This window comes from Crinia signifera, chromosome 5 (assembly GCF_055691185.1).
Source record: "Crinia signifera chromosome 5, ASM5569118v1, whole genome shotgun sequence".
Classification (NCBI taxonomy): Eukaryota; Metazoa; Chordata; class Amphibia; order Anura; family Myobatrachidae; genus Crinia; species Crinia signifera.
The window spans coordinates 738,634-756,857 of NC_139221.1; positions in this window are offsets into that span (position 1 = coordinate 738,634).

An 18,224-nucleotide genomic window follows, 5' to 3' on the forward strand; every position below is an offset into this window, starting at 1 on the left:
TAACCCTAACCCTAACCCTACCTAACCCTAACCCCCCAACCCTAACCCTAACCCTAACCCTAACCCTAACCCCTAACCCTAACCCTACCCTAACCCCTAACCCCTAACCCCTAACCCTAACCCTAACCCTAACCCTAATACCCTAACCCTAACCCTAACCCTAACACCCTAACACCCTAACCCTAACCCTAACCCTAACCCTAACACCCTACCCTAACCCTAACCCTAACCCCTAACCCTAACCCTAACCCTAACCCTAACCCTAACCCCTAAACCCTAACCCTAACCCTAACCCTAACCTAACCCTAACCCTAACCCTAACCCTAACCCTAACCCTAACCCTAACCCTAACCTAACCCTAACCCTAACCCTAACCCTAACCCTAACCCTAACCCTAACCCTAACCCTAACCCTAACCCCTAACCCTAACCCTACCCTAACCCTAACCCTAACCCTAACCCTAACCCTAACCCTAACCCTAACCCTAACCCTAACCCTAACTAACCCTAACCCTAACCCTAACCCTAACCCTAATAACCCTAACCCTAACCCTAACCCTAACCCTAACCCTAACCCTAACTCTAACCCTAACCCTAACCCTAACCCTACTAACCCTAACCCTACCCCTAACCCTAATACCCTAACCCTAACCCTAACCCTAACCCTAACCCTAACCCTAACCCAACCCTAACCCTAACCCTACTAACCCTAACCCTACTAACCCTAACCCTAATACCCTAACCCTAACCCCTAACCATAACCCTAACCCTAATACCCTAACCCTAAAACCCTAACCCTAACACCCTAACCCCTAAACCCTAACCCTACTAACCCTAACCCTAATACCCTAACCCTACTAAGCCTAACCCTAACCCTACTAACCCTAACCCAACCCTAACCCTAATACCCTAACCCTAATACCCTAACCCTAACCCACTAACCCTAACCCTAATACCCTAACCCTAACAACCCTAACCCTAACAACCCTAACCCTACCCTAACCCTAACACCCTAACCCTACTAACCCTAACCCTACTAACCCTACCCCTAACCCTAATACCCTAACCCTAACAACCCTAACCCTAACCCAACCTTAACCCTACTAACCCTAACCCTACTAACCCTAACCCTAACCTAACCCTAATACCCTAATACCCTAACCCACTAACCCTAATACCCTAACCCCTAACCCTAACCCTAATACCCTAACCCTACTAACCCTAACCCTACCCCTAACCCTAATACCCTAACCCCTAACCCTAACCCACTAACCCTAACCCCTAACCCCTAACCCTAACCCACTAAACCTAACCCTAACCCCTAACCCTAATACCCTAACCCTAACCCCCTAACCCTAATACCCTAACCCTAATACCCTAACCCTAACACCCTAACCCTAATACCCTAACACCCTAATACCCTAACCCTAACCCTAATACTAACCCTAACCCTACCCCTAATACCCTAACCCTACTAACCCTAACCCTACTAACCCTAACCCTAACCCAACCTTAACCCTACTAACCCTAACCCTACTAACCCTAACCCTAACCTAACCCTAACCTAACCCTAATACCCTAATACCCTAACCCACTAACCCTAACCCTAATACCCTAACCCTAACCCTACCCTAACCCTACTAACCCTAACCCTACTAACCCTAACCCTAACCCAACCTTAACCCTACTAACCCTAACCCTACTAACCCTAACCCTAACCTAACCCTAACCTAACCCTAATACCCTAATACCCTAACCCACTAACCCTAACCCTAATACCCTAACCCTACCCTAACCCTAATACCCTAACCCTAACCCTACTAACCCTAACCCTACCCTAACCCTAATACCCTAACCCTAACCCACTAACCCTAACCCTAACCCACTAAACCTAACCCTAACCCCTAACCCCTAACCCTAATACCCTAACCCCCTAACCCTAATACCCTAACCCTAATACCCTAACCCTCTAACCCTAATACCCTAACCCTAACACCCTAATACCCTAACCCTAACCCTAAAACCCTAACCCTAATACCCTAACCCTAATACCCTAACCCTAATACCCTAACCCTAATACCCTAACCCTAACCCTAATACCCTAACCCTAACACCCTAACCCTAATACCCTAACCCTAACACCCTAACCCTAATACCCTAACCCTAACCCCCTAACCCTAACCCCCTAACCCTAACCCTAATACCCTAAGCGGCATATACATGTGGGTATTATACACACGGGCAGCGACATATACATGTGGGCATTATACACACGGGCAGCGACATATACATGTGGGCATTATACACACGGGCAGCGACATATACATGTGGGCATTATACACACGGGCAGCGACATATACATGTCGGCATTATACACGGGCAGCGACATATACATGTGGGCATTATACACAGGGCAGCGGCATATACATGAGGGCATTAAACACAGGGCAGCGGCATATACATGTGAGCATTATACACAGGGCAGCGGCATATACATGTCGGCATTATACACGTGCAGCGACATATACATGTGGGCATTATACACAGGGCAGCGGCATATACATGAGGGCATTATACACAGGGCAGCGGCATATACATGAGGGCATTATACACAGGGCAGCGGCATATACATGTGGGCATTATACACAGGGCAGCGGCATATACGTGTGGGCATTATACACAGGGCAGCGGCATATACATGTGGGCATTATACACAGCGCAGCGGCATATACATGTGGGCATTATACACACTGCCAGCGACATATACATGTGGGCATTATACACACGGGCAGCGGCATATACATGTGGGCATAATACACAAGTTCAGCGGCATATACGTGTGGGCATTATACACAGGGCAGCGGCATATACGTGTGGGCATTATACACAGGGCAGCGGCATATACATGTGGGCATAATACACAAGTTCAGCGGCATATACGTGTGGGCATTATACACAGGGCAGCGGCATATACGTGTGGGCATTATACACAGGGCAGCGGCATATACATGTGGGCATTATACACAAGGGCAGCGGCATATACATGTGGGCATAATACACAGGGCAGCGGCATATACATGAGGGCATTATACACAGGGCAGCGGCATATACATGTGGGCATTATACACACGGGCAGCGGCATATACATGTAGGCATGATACACAAGTTCAGCGGCATATACATGTGGGCATTATACACACTGGCAGCGGCATATACATGTGGGCATTATATACACTGGCAGCGGCATATACATGTGGGCATTATACACAGGGCAGCGGCATATACGTGTGGGCATTATACACAGGGCAGAGGCATATACATGTGGGCATTATACACAGCGCAGCGGCATATACATGTGGGCATTATACACACTGCCAGCGACATATACATGTGGGCATTATACACACGGGCAGCGGCATATACATGTGGGCATAATACACAAGATCAGCGGCATATACGTGTGGGCATTATACACAGGGCAGCGGCATATACATGTGGGCATTATACACAGGGCAGCGGCATATACATGTGGGCATAATACACAAGTTCAGCGGCATATACGTGTGGGCATTATACACAGGGCAGCGGCATATACGTGTGGGCATTATACACAGGGCAGCGGCATATACATGTGGGCATTATACACAAGGGCAGCGGCATATACATGTGGGCATAATACACAGGGCAGCGGCATATACATGAGGGCATTATACACAGGGCAGCGGCATATACATGTGGGCATTATACACACGGGCAGCGGCATATACATGTGGGCATAATACACAAGTTCAGCGGCATATACATGTGGGCATTATATACACTGGCAGCGGCATATACATGTGGGCATTATACACAGGACAGCGGCATATACATGTGAGCATTATACACAGGGCAGCGGCATATACATGTGAGCATTATACACAGGGCAGCGGCATATACATGTGGGCATTATACACAGGGCACCGGCATATACATGTGGGCATAATACACAAGGGCAGCAGCATATACATGTGGGCATTATAGACAGGACAGCGGCATATACATGTGGGCATTATACACAGGGCAGCGGCATATACGTGTGGGCATTATACATAGGGCAGCGGCATATACATGTGGGCATTATACACAAGGGCAGCGGCATATACATGTGGGCATAATACACAGGGCAGCGGCATATACATGAGGGCATTATACACAGGGCAGCGGCATATACATGTGGGCATTATACACACGGGCAGCGGCATATACATGTAGGCATAATACACAAGTTCAGCGGCATATACATGTGGGCATTATACACACTGGCAGCGGCATATACATGTGGGCATTATATACACTGGCAGCGGCATATACATGTGGGCATTATACACAGGGCAGCGGCATATACGTGTGGGCATTATACACAGGGCAGAGGCATATACATGTGGGCATTATACACAGCGCAGCGGCATATACATGTGGGCATTATACACACTGCCAGCGACATATACATGTGGGCATTATACACACGGGCAGCGGCATATACATGTGGGCATAATACACAAGTTCAGCGGCATATACGTGTGGGCATTATACACAGGGCAGCGGCATATACGTGTGGGCATTATACACAGGGCAGCGGCATATACATGTGGGCATAATACTCAAGTTCAGCGGCATATACGTGTGGGCATTATACACAGGGCAGCGGCATATACGTGTGGGCATTATACACAGGGCAGCGGCATATACATGTGGGCATTATACACAGGGCAGTGGCATATACATGTGGGCATTATACACAGGGCAGCGGCATATACATGTGGCCATTATACACAGGGCAGCGGCATATACATGTGGGCATTATACACACTGGCAGCGGCATATACATGTGGGCATTATACACAGGGCAGCGGCATATACATGTGGGCATTATAGACAGGACAGCGGCATATACATGTGGGCATAATACACAAGTTCAGCGGCATATACATGTGGGCATTATATACACTGGCAGCGGCATATACATGTGGGCATTATACACAGGACAGCGGCATATACATGTGAGCATTATACACAGGGCAGCGGCATATACATGTGAGCATTATACACAGGGCAGCGGCATATACATGTGGGCATTATACACAGGGCACCGGCATATACATGTGGGCATAATACACAAGGGCAGCAGCATATACATGTGGGCATTATAGACAGGACAGCGGCATATACATGTGGGCATTATACACACTGGCAGCGGCATATACATGTGGGCATTATACACAGGGCAGCGGCATATACATGTGGCCATTATACACAGGGCAGCGGCATATACATGTGGGCATTATACACACTGGCAGCGGCATATACATGTGGGCATTATACACAGGGCAGCGGCATATACATGTGGGCATTATAGACAGGACAGCGGCATATACATGTGGGCATTTGTGGCCGGAGAGCCCGGCACACGGGGTTAATGGCGGCTACAGCACTGAAGGGGTTAACTCTCCGTGCTTTGCCGTTATTCAGAACAAGGGCACTTGACATGTTTTAGACTGTATGAGTAGCTCTGAGCTGGGACAGGACCCCTCCTGCAGTGCTGCTGTAAGTTGTAGCCTGCTGCTGGGCACCAGGCACAGATTATATGTACTTATGAAATATATGTTTTGCACTGAGCTAGGACTGCATCATATATTGTGTATATTGTATTGAATATTGAGGAAATGAAATGCTAATCTGCCCCTCTTGTCAGAAGGTCTGTGAGTGTCCAAAACACAGCAGGGAGTAGGCTCTGTGTCTGAAGCCCTGTGTAAAAGGTGATAAGGAAATTTGTGTACCATATGTGATGGGTCCCTGAGCCCAGGACATCCTGTGTGTGAGGTGTTGATGAGGCACAGACATTTGTGTTTCGTTATGTAAACATGCTACCAGGAGATAAATATCTCCCCTGTTCCTGAAAGTTATATATTCTAAGGAAATTGGATTTATCCTTTGTAGTATGTAATCTTGGTTCGTTATGCACGGGAAGTAATGTATCAGATTGAGATGCAAATTGTAAATGTATAGGGGAGGATCTGACAATGTCAAAGAGTTTTCTGCCTATATAAGCAGGGCTCTGTGAGCCCAAAGTGGTACTTCTGCCTGTATCTGAATGCTGTAACATCACTTGTATGCTGTACCTCTGCAAGGAGAAGGGATCTTTTCAGATCCATTGGCAATAAACCATCTTTTGCCCAAGAAGTCTGCTTCATCTGCGACCAACAGAATTAATTGCAATAATTCCGTTCTCCGGCTGTTCTGGGCATAGCATCCAGCGTCTCCGAGTCTCCGCTCTGCCAGCTACCAAAGCAGAGGTCTGGTCCGTGACCAGTGGGGGACCAGTCGGCACCAGCAGTGTGTCGACGCAGGTAGTACTCAGGGCCAGCGGTTGGGCCTGAGGAGGTATCCGTGGTTCCAGACGCCACGTAGGAGGAGTCTGGTGGTGGCAGCGATAACCCCGCCCACTGCGTAGTGGGTGGAGTCAGTAACAGGCGGTTACTGACGGTAACAGGGAATCCCCTATTGGCCAGGTCCCGTGAGACCAGGTACCGCAATCTGTGGACCCGAAGGGCGTAGCCAGAGCTAAGGGCAGGCGTCCGGTCACAGCATTATACACACTGGCAGCGGCATATACATGTGGGCATAATACACACTGGCAGCGGCATATACATGTGGCCATTATACACAGGGCAGCGGCATATACATGTGGGCATTATACACAGGGCAGTGGCATATACATGTGGGCATTATACACAGGGCAGCGGCATATACATGTGGCCATTATACACAGGGCAGCGGCATATACATGTGGGCATTATACACACTGGCAGCGGCATATACATGTGGGCATTATACACAGGGCAGCGGCATATACATGTGGGCATTATAGACAGGACAGCGGCATATACATGTGGGCATAATACACACTGGCAGCGGCATATACATGTGGGCATTATACACAGGGCAGCGGCATATACATGTGGGCATTATACACAGGGCAGCGGCATATACATGTGAGCATTATACACACTGGCAGCGACATATACATGTGGGCATTATACACAGGGCAGCGGCATATACATGTGAGCATTATACACACTGGCAGCGGCATATACATGTGGCCATTATACACAGGGCAGCGGCATATACATGTGGCCATTATACACAGGGCAGCGGCATATACATGTGGGCATTATACACACTGGCAGCGGCATATACATGTGGGCATTATACACAGGGCAGCGGCATATACATGTGGGCATTATAGACAGGACAGCGGCATATACATGTGGGCATTATACACACTGGCAGCGGCATATACATGTGGGCATAATACACACTGGCAGCGGCATATACATGTGGCCATTATACACAGGGCAGCGGCATATACATGTGGGCATTATACACAGGGCAGTGGCATATACATGTGGGCATTATACACAGGGCAGCGGCATATACATGTGGCCATTATACACAGAGCAGCGGCATATACATGTGGGCATTATACACACTGGCAGCGGCATATACATGTGGGCATTATACACAGGGCAGCGGCATATACATGTGGGCATTATAGACAGGACAGCGGCATATACATGTGGGCATTATACACACTGGCAGCGGCATATACATGTGGGCATAATACACACTGGCAGCGGCATATACATGTGGCCATTATACACAGGGCAGCGGCATATACATGTGGGCATTATACACAGGGCAGCGCCATATACATGTGGGCATTATACACACGGGCAGCGGCATATACATGTGGGCATTATACACACGGGCAGCAGCATATACATGTGGGCATTATACACAGGGCAGCGGCATATATATGTGGGCATATACACACGGGCAGCGGCATATACATGTGGGCATTATACACAGGGCAGCGGCATATACATGTGGGCATTATACACAGGGCAGCGGCATATACATGTGGGCATTATACACACTGGCAGCGGCATATACATGTGGGCATTATACACAGGGCAGCGGCATATACATGTGAGCATTATACACACTGGCAGCGGCATATACATGTGGGCATTATACACAGGGCAGCGGCATATACATGTGGCCATTATACACAGGGCAGCGGCAATATACATGTGGGCATTATACACACTGGCAGCGGCATATACATTTGGGCATTATACACAGGGCAGCGGCATATACATGAGGGCGTTATACACACTGGCAGCGGCATATACATGTGGGCATAATAAACACTGGCAGCGGCATATACATGTGGCCATTATACACAGGGCAGCGGCATATACATGTGGGCATTATACACAGGGCAGTGGCATATACATGTGGGCATTATACACAGGGCAGCGGCATATACATGTGGCCATTATACACAGGGCAGCGGCATATACATGTGGGCATTATACACACTGGCAGCGGCATATACATGTGGGCATTATACACAGGACAGCGGCATATACATGTGGGCATTATACACACTGGCAGCGGCATATACATGTGGGCATAATACACACTGGCAGCGGCATATACATGTGGCCATTATACACAGGGCAGCGGCATATACATGTGGCCATTATACACAGGGCAGCGGCATATACATGTGGGCATTATACACAGGGCAGCGCCATATACATGTGGGCATTATACACACGGGCAGCGGCATATACATGTGGGCATTATACACACGGGCAGCGGCATATACATGTGGGCATTATACACACTGGCGTCGGCATGTACATGTGAGCATAATACACACTGGCAGCGGCATATACATGTGGCCATTATACACAGGGCAGCGGCATATACATGTGGGCATTATACACAGGGCAGCGGCATATACATGTGGGCATTATACACACGGGCAGCGGCATATAGATGTGGGCATTATACACACGGGCAGCGGCATATACATGTGGGCATTATACACAGGGCAGCGGCATATACATGTGGGCATTATACACAGGGCACCGGCATATACATGTGGGCATTATACACAGGGCAGCGGCATATACATGAGGGCGTTATACACACTGGCAGCGGCATATACATGTGGGCATAATACACACTGGCAGCGGCATATACATGTGGCCATTATACACAGGGCAGCGGCATATACATGTGGGCATTATACACAGGGCAGTGGCATATACATGTGGGCATTATACACAGGGCAGCGGCATATACATGTGGCCATTATACACAGGGCAGCGGCATATACATGTGGGCATTATACACACTGGCAGCGGCATATACATGTGGGCATTATAGACAGGACAGCGGCATATACATGTGGGCATTATACACACTGGCAGCGGCATATACATGTGGGCATAATACACACTGGCAGCGGCATATACATGTGGCCATTATACACAGGGCAGCGGCATATACATGTGGCCATTATACACAGGGCAGCGGCATATACATGTGGGCATTATACACAGGGCAGCGCCATATACATGTGGGCATTATACACACGGGCAGCGGCATATACATGTGGGCATTATACACACGGGCAGCGGCATATACATGTGGGCATTATACACACTGGCGTCGGCATGTACATGTGAGCATAATACACACTGGCAGCGGCATATACATGTGGCCATTATACACAGGGCAGCGGCATATACATGTGGGCATTATACACAGGGCAGCGGCATATACATGTGGGCATTATACACACGGGCAGCGGCATATAGATGTGGGCATTATACACACGGGCAGCGGCATATACATGTGGGCATTATACACAGGGCAGCGGCATATACATGTGGGCATTATACACAGGGCACCGGCATATACATGTGGGCATTATACACAGGGCAGCGGCATATACATGTGGGCATAATACACAGGGCAGCGGCATATACATGTGGGCATTATACACACGGGCAGCGGCATATATATATGTGGGCATTATACACACGGGCAGCGGCATATACATGTGGGCATTATACACAGGGCAGCGGCATATACATGTGGGCATAATACACAGGGCAGCGGCATATACATGTGGGCATTATACACAGGGCAGCGGCATATACATGTGGGCATTATACACACGGGCAGCGGCATATATATGTGGGCTTATACACATGGGCAGCGGCATATACATGTGGGCATTATACACACTGGCAGCGTCATATACATGTGGGCATTATACACAGGGCAGCGGCATATACGTGTGGGCATTATACACAGTGCAGCGGCATATACATGTGTGCATTATACACAGGGCAGCGGCATATACATGTGGGCATTATACACAGGGCACCGGCATATACATGTGGGCATTATACACAGGGCACCGGCATATACATGTGGGCATTATACACACTGGCAGCGGCATATACATGTGGGCATTATACACAGGGCACCGGCATATACATGTGGGCATAATACACAAGGGCAGCGGCATATACATGTGGGCATTATACACACTGGAAGCGGCATATACATGTGGGCATTATACACAGGGCACCGGCATATACATGTGGGCATAATACACAAGGGCAGCGGCATATACATGTGGGCATTATACACAGGGCAGCGGCATATACATGTGGGCATTATACACAGGGCACGGCATATACATGTGGGCATTATACACACTGGCAGCGGCATATACATGTGGGCATTATACACAGGGCACCGGCATATACATGTGGGCATAATACACAAGGGCAGCGGCATATACATGTGGGCATTATACACACTGGCAGCGGCATATACATGTGGGCATTATACACAGGGCACCGGCATATACATGTGGGCATAATACACAAGGGCAGCGGCATATACATGTGGGCATTATACACACTGGCAGCGGCATATACATGTGGGCATAATACACAAGGGCAGCGGCATATACATGTGGGCATTATACACAGGGCAGCGGCATATACATGTGGGCATTATACACAGGGCACCGGCATATACATGTGGGCATTATACACACTGGCAGCGGCATATACATGTGGGCATTATACACAGGGCACCGGCATATACATGTGGGCATAATACACAAGGGCAGCGGCATATACATGTGGGCATTATACACACTGGCAGCGGCATATACATGTGGGCATTATACACAGGGCACCGGCATATACATGTGGGCATAATACACAAGGGCAGCGGCATATACATGTGGGCATTATACACAGGGCAGCGGCATAAACATGTGGGCATTATACACAAGGGCAGCGGCATATACATGTGGGCATTATACACACTGGCAGCGGCATATACATGTGGGCATTATACACAGGGCAGCGGCATATACATGTGGGCATAATACACAAGTTCAGCGGCATATACGTGTGGGCATTATACACAGGGCAGCGGCATATACGTGTGGGCATTATACACAGGGCAGCGGCATATACATGTGGGCATTATACACAGGGCAGCGGCATATACATGTGGGCATTATACACACTGAATACAAAAGACAGGAAAAGCGCCCACTGTTAGGAGCTAATGCTCACGTCTTCAAAGTCCGCACAAAGTTCTCTTTTTATCTCCAACAAGGGTATATGCAAAGAAAACAAATGGGAGAAACACAATGTGTAGTTCTGTTTCTTAATCCAAAAATAATTTTTGGGGTTCTATAAGGCCACTTTGAAATCCCTCCTTTCCAGTGTTGTTCTATCTTTAGGGGTTCACCACGTGTTCTCTGATTTGTGTATAAGCTGGCGTCAGTGGCGTAACTAGAAATTTTGCTCCCCCCTGCCAAAATAAATTCTGGCGCCCCCCCCCCCCCCCCTATTTTTGGTAAAACAAACAGGACTGACTCTTGGTAATTTGGTTCCCAGCGCGACCTGTAGAAATATCCCCTTATAAACTTAAAAAAAAAAAAAAAAAATAATTTATAAAGAAAATAAAGAACCTATAGAGTGCCCATTCCAAAAAGGGAGAGTAGCAATGTTTAGTACAAGATGCCACACACCATAATGCCCTTTACACAACATGCCACACACCGTAATGGCCCAGTACTCCTGCTTATACATATGACACCTACAGTAGCGTCCTTTACACAATGCACTTCATACAATGCCCCCAGTAGTGCCTCTCACTGGTCTGAGTAGGCCACATAGTCCTCTAGGCCATAAATGCGACATCCATGAACACAGTATCTCAGCACAGCAAGATGTCACGTGAAAGAGAAAGCTCATCCTATTTAAATTAAGCTGACTTTTGTCTTTCATGAGTGCAATGGTGACATCAACTCTTCTCCTAGTAAAGCATGAAGGTATGAAAGTGGCCATTCCTGCATTGCCTTATTGCTTGCTAGGACCCAAATTATATGCAAAAAAAGCACAAGCAAGGGGGGATTGGGTTTAGGTACTAGTGATTTAGGGTTAGGCTGTGGAGGGAGATTTGGGGACATGCAAGGCAGGGGTTATGGTCAGGCTTTGGGGCTTGGGAGGTTAGGTTTATACACCGCCCAGTGTATTAAGATTCACACGCAGCACAACAAACAATGGGGTAATTTTACGAAGACGTGAGTTATATTGAAGATAGAATGTTGCCCATAGCAACCAATCAGATTCTAGCTTTCATCTTGTAGAATGTGCTAAATAAATAAATAAATAGTAGAACCTGTTTGGTTGATATGGGCATCATTCATAGCACGCCCATCTTAGTAAATGTACCACCATGTGTGCCCAGGTCGCGTGGGTGCATCTGTATGTGCTGGATTGCATGAATACCTTGGATGAGCTTATTCTTTTGGGACTATATTTATATAAATAAATATATATGATATATATAGATATAGAGATGATAAATATCAGAAATCTTCAGAGATCCTCACACTTAGTATATTTAAACAAATAAAATAAATGGAAAAAACAGCCCCCATGTACTGTACACACACACAGCAAATAAATACACAAATGATTGCCACACTGACACTCCACATCTACAGTATATTTGACCCTACTTAAGCAATTACCTGTATTCTAAAAGTGAAGAGCCTTGCAGGACTCGGAGGCTGGGCTGATGCTGGCTGGGAGGAGACTCAGACGAGCTCAGTCAGTGCTGCAGAAGGGAGGTCAGGGCAGGGGACAGGAAGGGAAGACTTTGTATATCAGCTCTGCTCATTGGTGGCAGGTCCCGGGGGAGGGGCTGGCTCCATAATCACGGACCCAGCAGCAGCTGTGTATCAGGAAGCTGCCTGTGACACTGACACTGTCTCAACTGCTCCAGCCCTGAACCTCTACATCTGAGGACCCACTGGGGCTGCGGGGCAGGTGTCAGACGTTCAGAGCAGCCAGGAGAGCACTCATCATTCCTCCCGGCCGTCCCTTGCCCAGCCCGCACTGACTGCCTGTTTATAGCAGTCAGCCACTCACCCAGCCAGTAAAGGAAAGCCACAGGGAGCCCGGAATAATTAGCAGCGCCAGCGCAGCGTGTAAGGTGGGTGGGCAGCAGGCAGGGTGGAAGGGGAACGCTCTCTGGCTGTCTGTGTGAGGACGCTCAGTGACCCTGTCACTGCGTCCTCACACAGCCAGAGGCGGAGAAGTGGCTGCTGCAGCTCTCTTGCTGCTGGCTCTGTTAGAGCGTGAAACTGCGCCCCCGGGGCCCCTGCTCCCCCCCGCCATCGCTGGGGCTGCGGAGGCTTATTTACGCCACTGGCTGGCGTACATGTATGCTTACATATATCTGGAGCTTTCAACACACATCAGGGTATCTTTATGATAGATATTCTTACTTGTATGCTTACTTTAAGCTATATGTGGATCCTCACATCAAGGTATCTTTGACCACGGACACGTCTCCAAAAAGTTTTTTTCCACGTAATTTTATTGTAAAAAAAGGGGGTCAATTTATATATACATAAAGATGATTTCCATAATGTTAAAATGTATACCAGTTATTATGGGTTGTTCTAAGGCCCAGGTTAGGGAGTCACAAAAAGATGTTATATGCCCGGGAAGGCTCACCAATACCAAGGGTCTCTCACAAAGAACATAAACTGGATATACCTTAAAAACAGCAGCACCGCACCGACGTGTTTCGACCCTCAGGTCTTTATCAAGGTGGTGCTGTATGTGAGTCCAAACAAGGTTTAAATACCCTAGGTATCCTCCCCTTCCCCCTTGTCATAGGTGGGTGTGGGAGGTAGGGATTCATTCGTAATACATCAAATTTCTAAAACGTTGGTGTCATAATACATGTTATAAATAGACATATTCCATGAATATATACATATCTTAAAAAGCACATTATTTCCTAATCTAGACAAACATGTCAATTAAGAAAACGGAAATGAGGACCGGAAGTCCATCTATGGGCATACCGCCCTGTAACCTGTATCTCGCCTGCCCCACGGGGGCTCCTTCCCAGTTTGATATTATAAATGCCCGTGGGGGTATTGGCATATAAGGTTCTAAAGCGTGCTTTGCGTATTAAAACCCCGCTTCCGGTATGCGTATACCCGGAAGTCGGAGCGCGCCGTGGAACGCACGGCCATATTGGTTGGTATGAGAGCTTAGTTTTAGCTTATCGGACGGTGACACGCACCGCCATTTTGGATAATGCGTTCTTACTTCCTTCAATATTGACACGCACAGCCATATTTGCTGGAAAACGGAGCACGCCGTGGAACGCACGGCCTTATTGTTGTCGGAAGCTTAGTTTTAGCTTATAGGACGGTGACACGCACCGCCATTTTAGATGATGTGTTAATCCTTTCTTTGATAGTGACACGCACGGCCATGTTTGCCGGAATGGACGTTGTCATGACGATACCTCTTCTCTATTAGTGTATAGTGAAACGCACGGCCATTTCTTTTGTGTATATCAGCACAGGTCAGAAAAACAGGGATTCTGTCTGGATCTTTTAATATGAAAAAGGGGATTTCTTTTTCATATATAAACAAAAAAAAGGGTTTATTTGGATATCTCGCTGAGGCTTCTTTTTGGTGATTAAAGGAACCATTTGACCTCGAAATCGCCATTTAGGCCGTTAGGTGTTAAGGTTTTCATATTATAGATATATTTCATTTCATTTTGAGCAAGTGTTACGTCACATCCTTTTTCACGCCAATTTCCCACTACTTTCTTAATACCAATCACTTTGGTTATTTCTTGTGTGGAACAGGTATGTTTGTTTTTGAAGTGTTCTGAGAGGAGATGGCCTGTCATGCCTTTTTTGATGTTCCGGGCATGTTCGGCCCATCTCTCTCTCAGAGTTCTACCTGTTTTGCCCACATATTGGAGGCCACATGAGCATTCAATTACATATATGCAATTTTTACTATTACAGGTAATAAATTCTTGGATTTTGAAGACGGATCCATTGGCTGTGGCTGTGAATTCTGTTACCTTAGTGGGGGTATTCTTGTGTGTCTTGCACATAGGACACATGCCGCACCTATGGAAACCCTTAGTTTTAATTTTCCCATCTCTTTGTTCGGGGTTTGCACTTCTTACTATTTTGGATTTTAGGTTTTCTGCCCTCCTGTAAATAAACGTGGGTTTGTCTCCAATATGGTTTTTTAACAGCGGGTCGTTAGTTAAGATGTGCCAGTGTTTTTTTAATGCCTTTTCTATTTCTTTATGTTGATTGTTGTATTTTGTGATGAAAGCTAGTTTAGGTTTGGCTTTTTTCTTATTGTTATACACACTGACAGCGGCATATACATGTGGGCATTATACACACTGACAGCGGCATATACATGTGGGCATTATACACACTGACAGCGGCATATACATGTGGGCATTATACACAGGGCAGCGGCATATACATGTGGGCATTATACACAGGGCAGCGGCATATACATGTGGGCATTATACACACTGACAGCGGCATATACATGTGGGCATTATACACACTGACAGCGGCATATACATGTGGGCATTATACACACGGGCAGCGGCATATACATGTGGGCATTATACACACTGACAGCGGCATATACGTGTGGGCATTATACACAGGGCAGCGGCATATACATGTGGGCATTATACACAGGGCAGCGGCATATACATGTGGGCATTATACACACTGACAGCGGCATATACATGTGGGCATTATACACACTGACAGCGGCATATACATGTGGGCATTATACACACGGGCAGCGGCATATACATGTGGGCATTATACACACGGGCAGCGGCATATACATGTGGGCATTATACATACGGGCAGCGGCATATACATGTGGGCATTATACACAGGGCAGCGGCATATACATGTGGGCATTATACACACGGGCAGCGGCATATACATGTGGGCATTATACACACGGGCAGCGACATATACATGTGCGCAGAGACACCATAAAAAGTGACAGTGTGGAGGAAGGGGGGGGTGTCACCCCCAAACAGGTTAATGTGATTATGTCTGATTATGATAATCAGATATAATCACATTAACCTGTTTGGGGGTGAATCCAGGGGTAAATGACAACCCCTGGATGTGTCAGTCACTGGGGAAGGGAGGGTGAGAGAAGCAGCATTGACGGGCGTGTCTTCTGCACATCTCCCCCGCCACCCGCCCGGCTATATTACCGATTAATCAGCTGCCCGCCCGCCCGCCCGCCTACATTACTGATGTATTATCATCCGCCCGCCCGCCCTCCCTCCCTCCCTCCTATATTACATACCAGGCGTCGGGGATGGCTGCTACTGCTGCCGCCGGGGAGATGTGTAGAAGACGCGCCCGCCAATCACAGTGGCTGTGGAGGGGATGCGCCGGCAGTGATTGTCGGGCGCGTCTTATGCACATCTCCCCGGCGGCAGCAGCAGCAGCCATCCCCGGCGGCTGGTCTGAAATATAGGCGGCCGGGCGGATGATACTTCTGTAATATAGGCGGGCGGCAGTAATATAGGCAGGCGGGCGGGCCGGACATACTGGGTGCGGGGGCCGTATCCGGCCCGCGGGCCGTAGGTTCCCCACCCCTGCTCTAGGGAATGCGGCTGGCGGTGGTGCAGGGACTGTGGATCAGTTGGTCACCAGCAAGTTGTTAAACAGTCATTAGGTCTGCAGGTACTTGTTTCCTATCTGGGCGCCCACTAAGTTAATTGCGCACCATGCTATTCTCCGTAGAGAAATCTGATCGCATCGCATCGTACACATACACGATATTGAACGATGCGATGCGATGCGATGCGATGCGATCCGATTTCCCATAGGAAACAATGTTAAATGGCTCAATTTAGCCAAATTATCATAGGAACGATAGTAAATGGGCCAAAAACACCCCTGAACATTGAAATGTCCCCCCAAAAGTAGTTGACGCCACCCCGCCATCAACGTGAACCCGAAGCGTGGCGAGCGCAGCGAGCCCGCGAGGGGCGGCGGTACGCGTCCTCCGACCTTTTCATGCCCTACTATCCACTAGGGCGTGGAGTGAGAATAGAATAGTGTGGCGAGCGCAGCGAGCCACCGAGCCCGAAGCGTGGCGAGCGCAGCGAGCCCCGCGAGGGGACGCGGATACCTTCACAGGTATACGCGTCCCCTCGCGGGCTTCCCAGGTGTCCATGGCGACGCGGACACCTGGGAAGCCCGCAAAGGGACGCGTTTACCTGTGAAGGTATCCGCGTCCCCTCGCGGGGCTCGCTGCGCTCGCCACGCTTCGGGCTCGGTGGCTCGCTGCGCTCGCCACACTATTCTATTCTCACTCCACGCCCTAGTGGATAGTAGGGCATGAAAAGGTCGGAGGACGCGTACCGCCGCCCCTCGCGGGCTCGCTGCGCTCGCCACGCTTCGGGTTCACGTTGATGGCGGGGTGGCGTCAACTACTTTTGGGGGGACATTTCAATGTTCAGGGGTGTTTTTGGCCCATTTGCTATTGTTCCTATGATAATTTGGCTAAATTGAGCCATTTAACATTGTTTCCTATGGGAAATCGGATCGCATCGCATCGCATCGTTCAATATCGTGTATGTGTACGATGCGATGCGATCAGATTTCTCTACGGTGCCGTACGTAGAAAACCTGGGCGCCCAGATAGGAAACAAGTACCGGTCTGCAACATTAGGTTGACATGCATTTAGGTCGACATATGTTAGGTGGACATGCAGGAAGGTCAACATGTGTTAGGTCAACAGGGTCATTAGGTCAACATGAGTTAGGTCAACGGTGAAAAAGTCAACATAGTTTTGGTAAAGTTTTTGAACCTTAGGTCCTAGTGGATGGTAGAGCATGAAATAACACATGTTGGTGCATGTTGTGTCGACATGGAGACC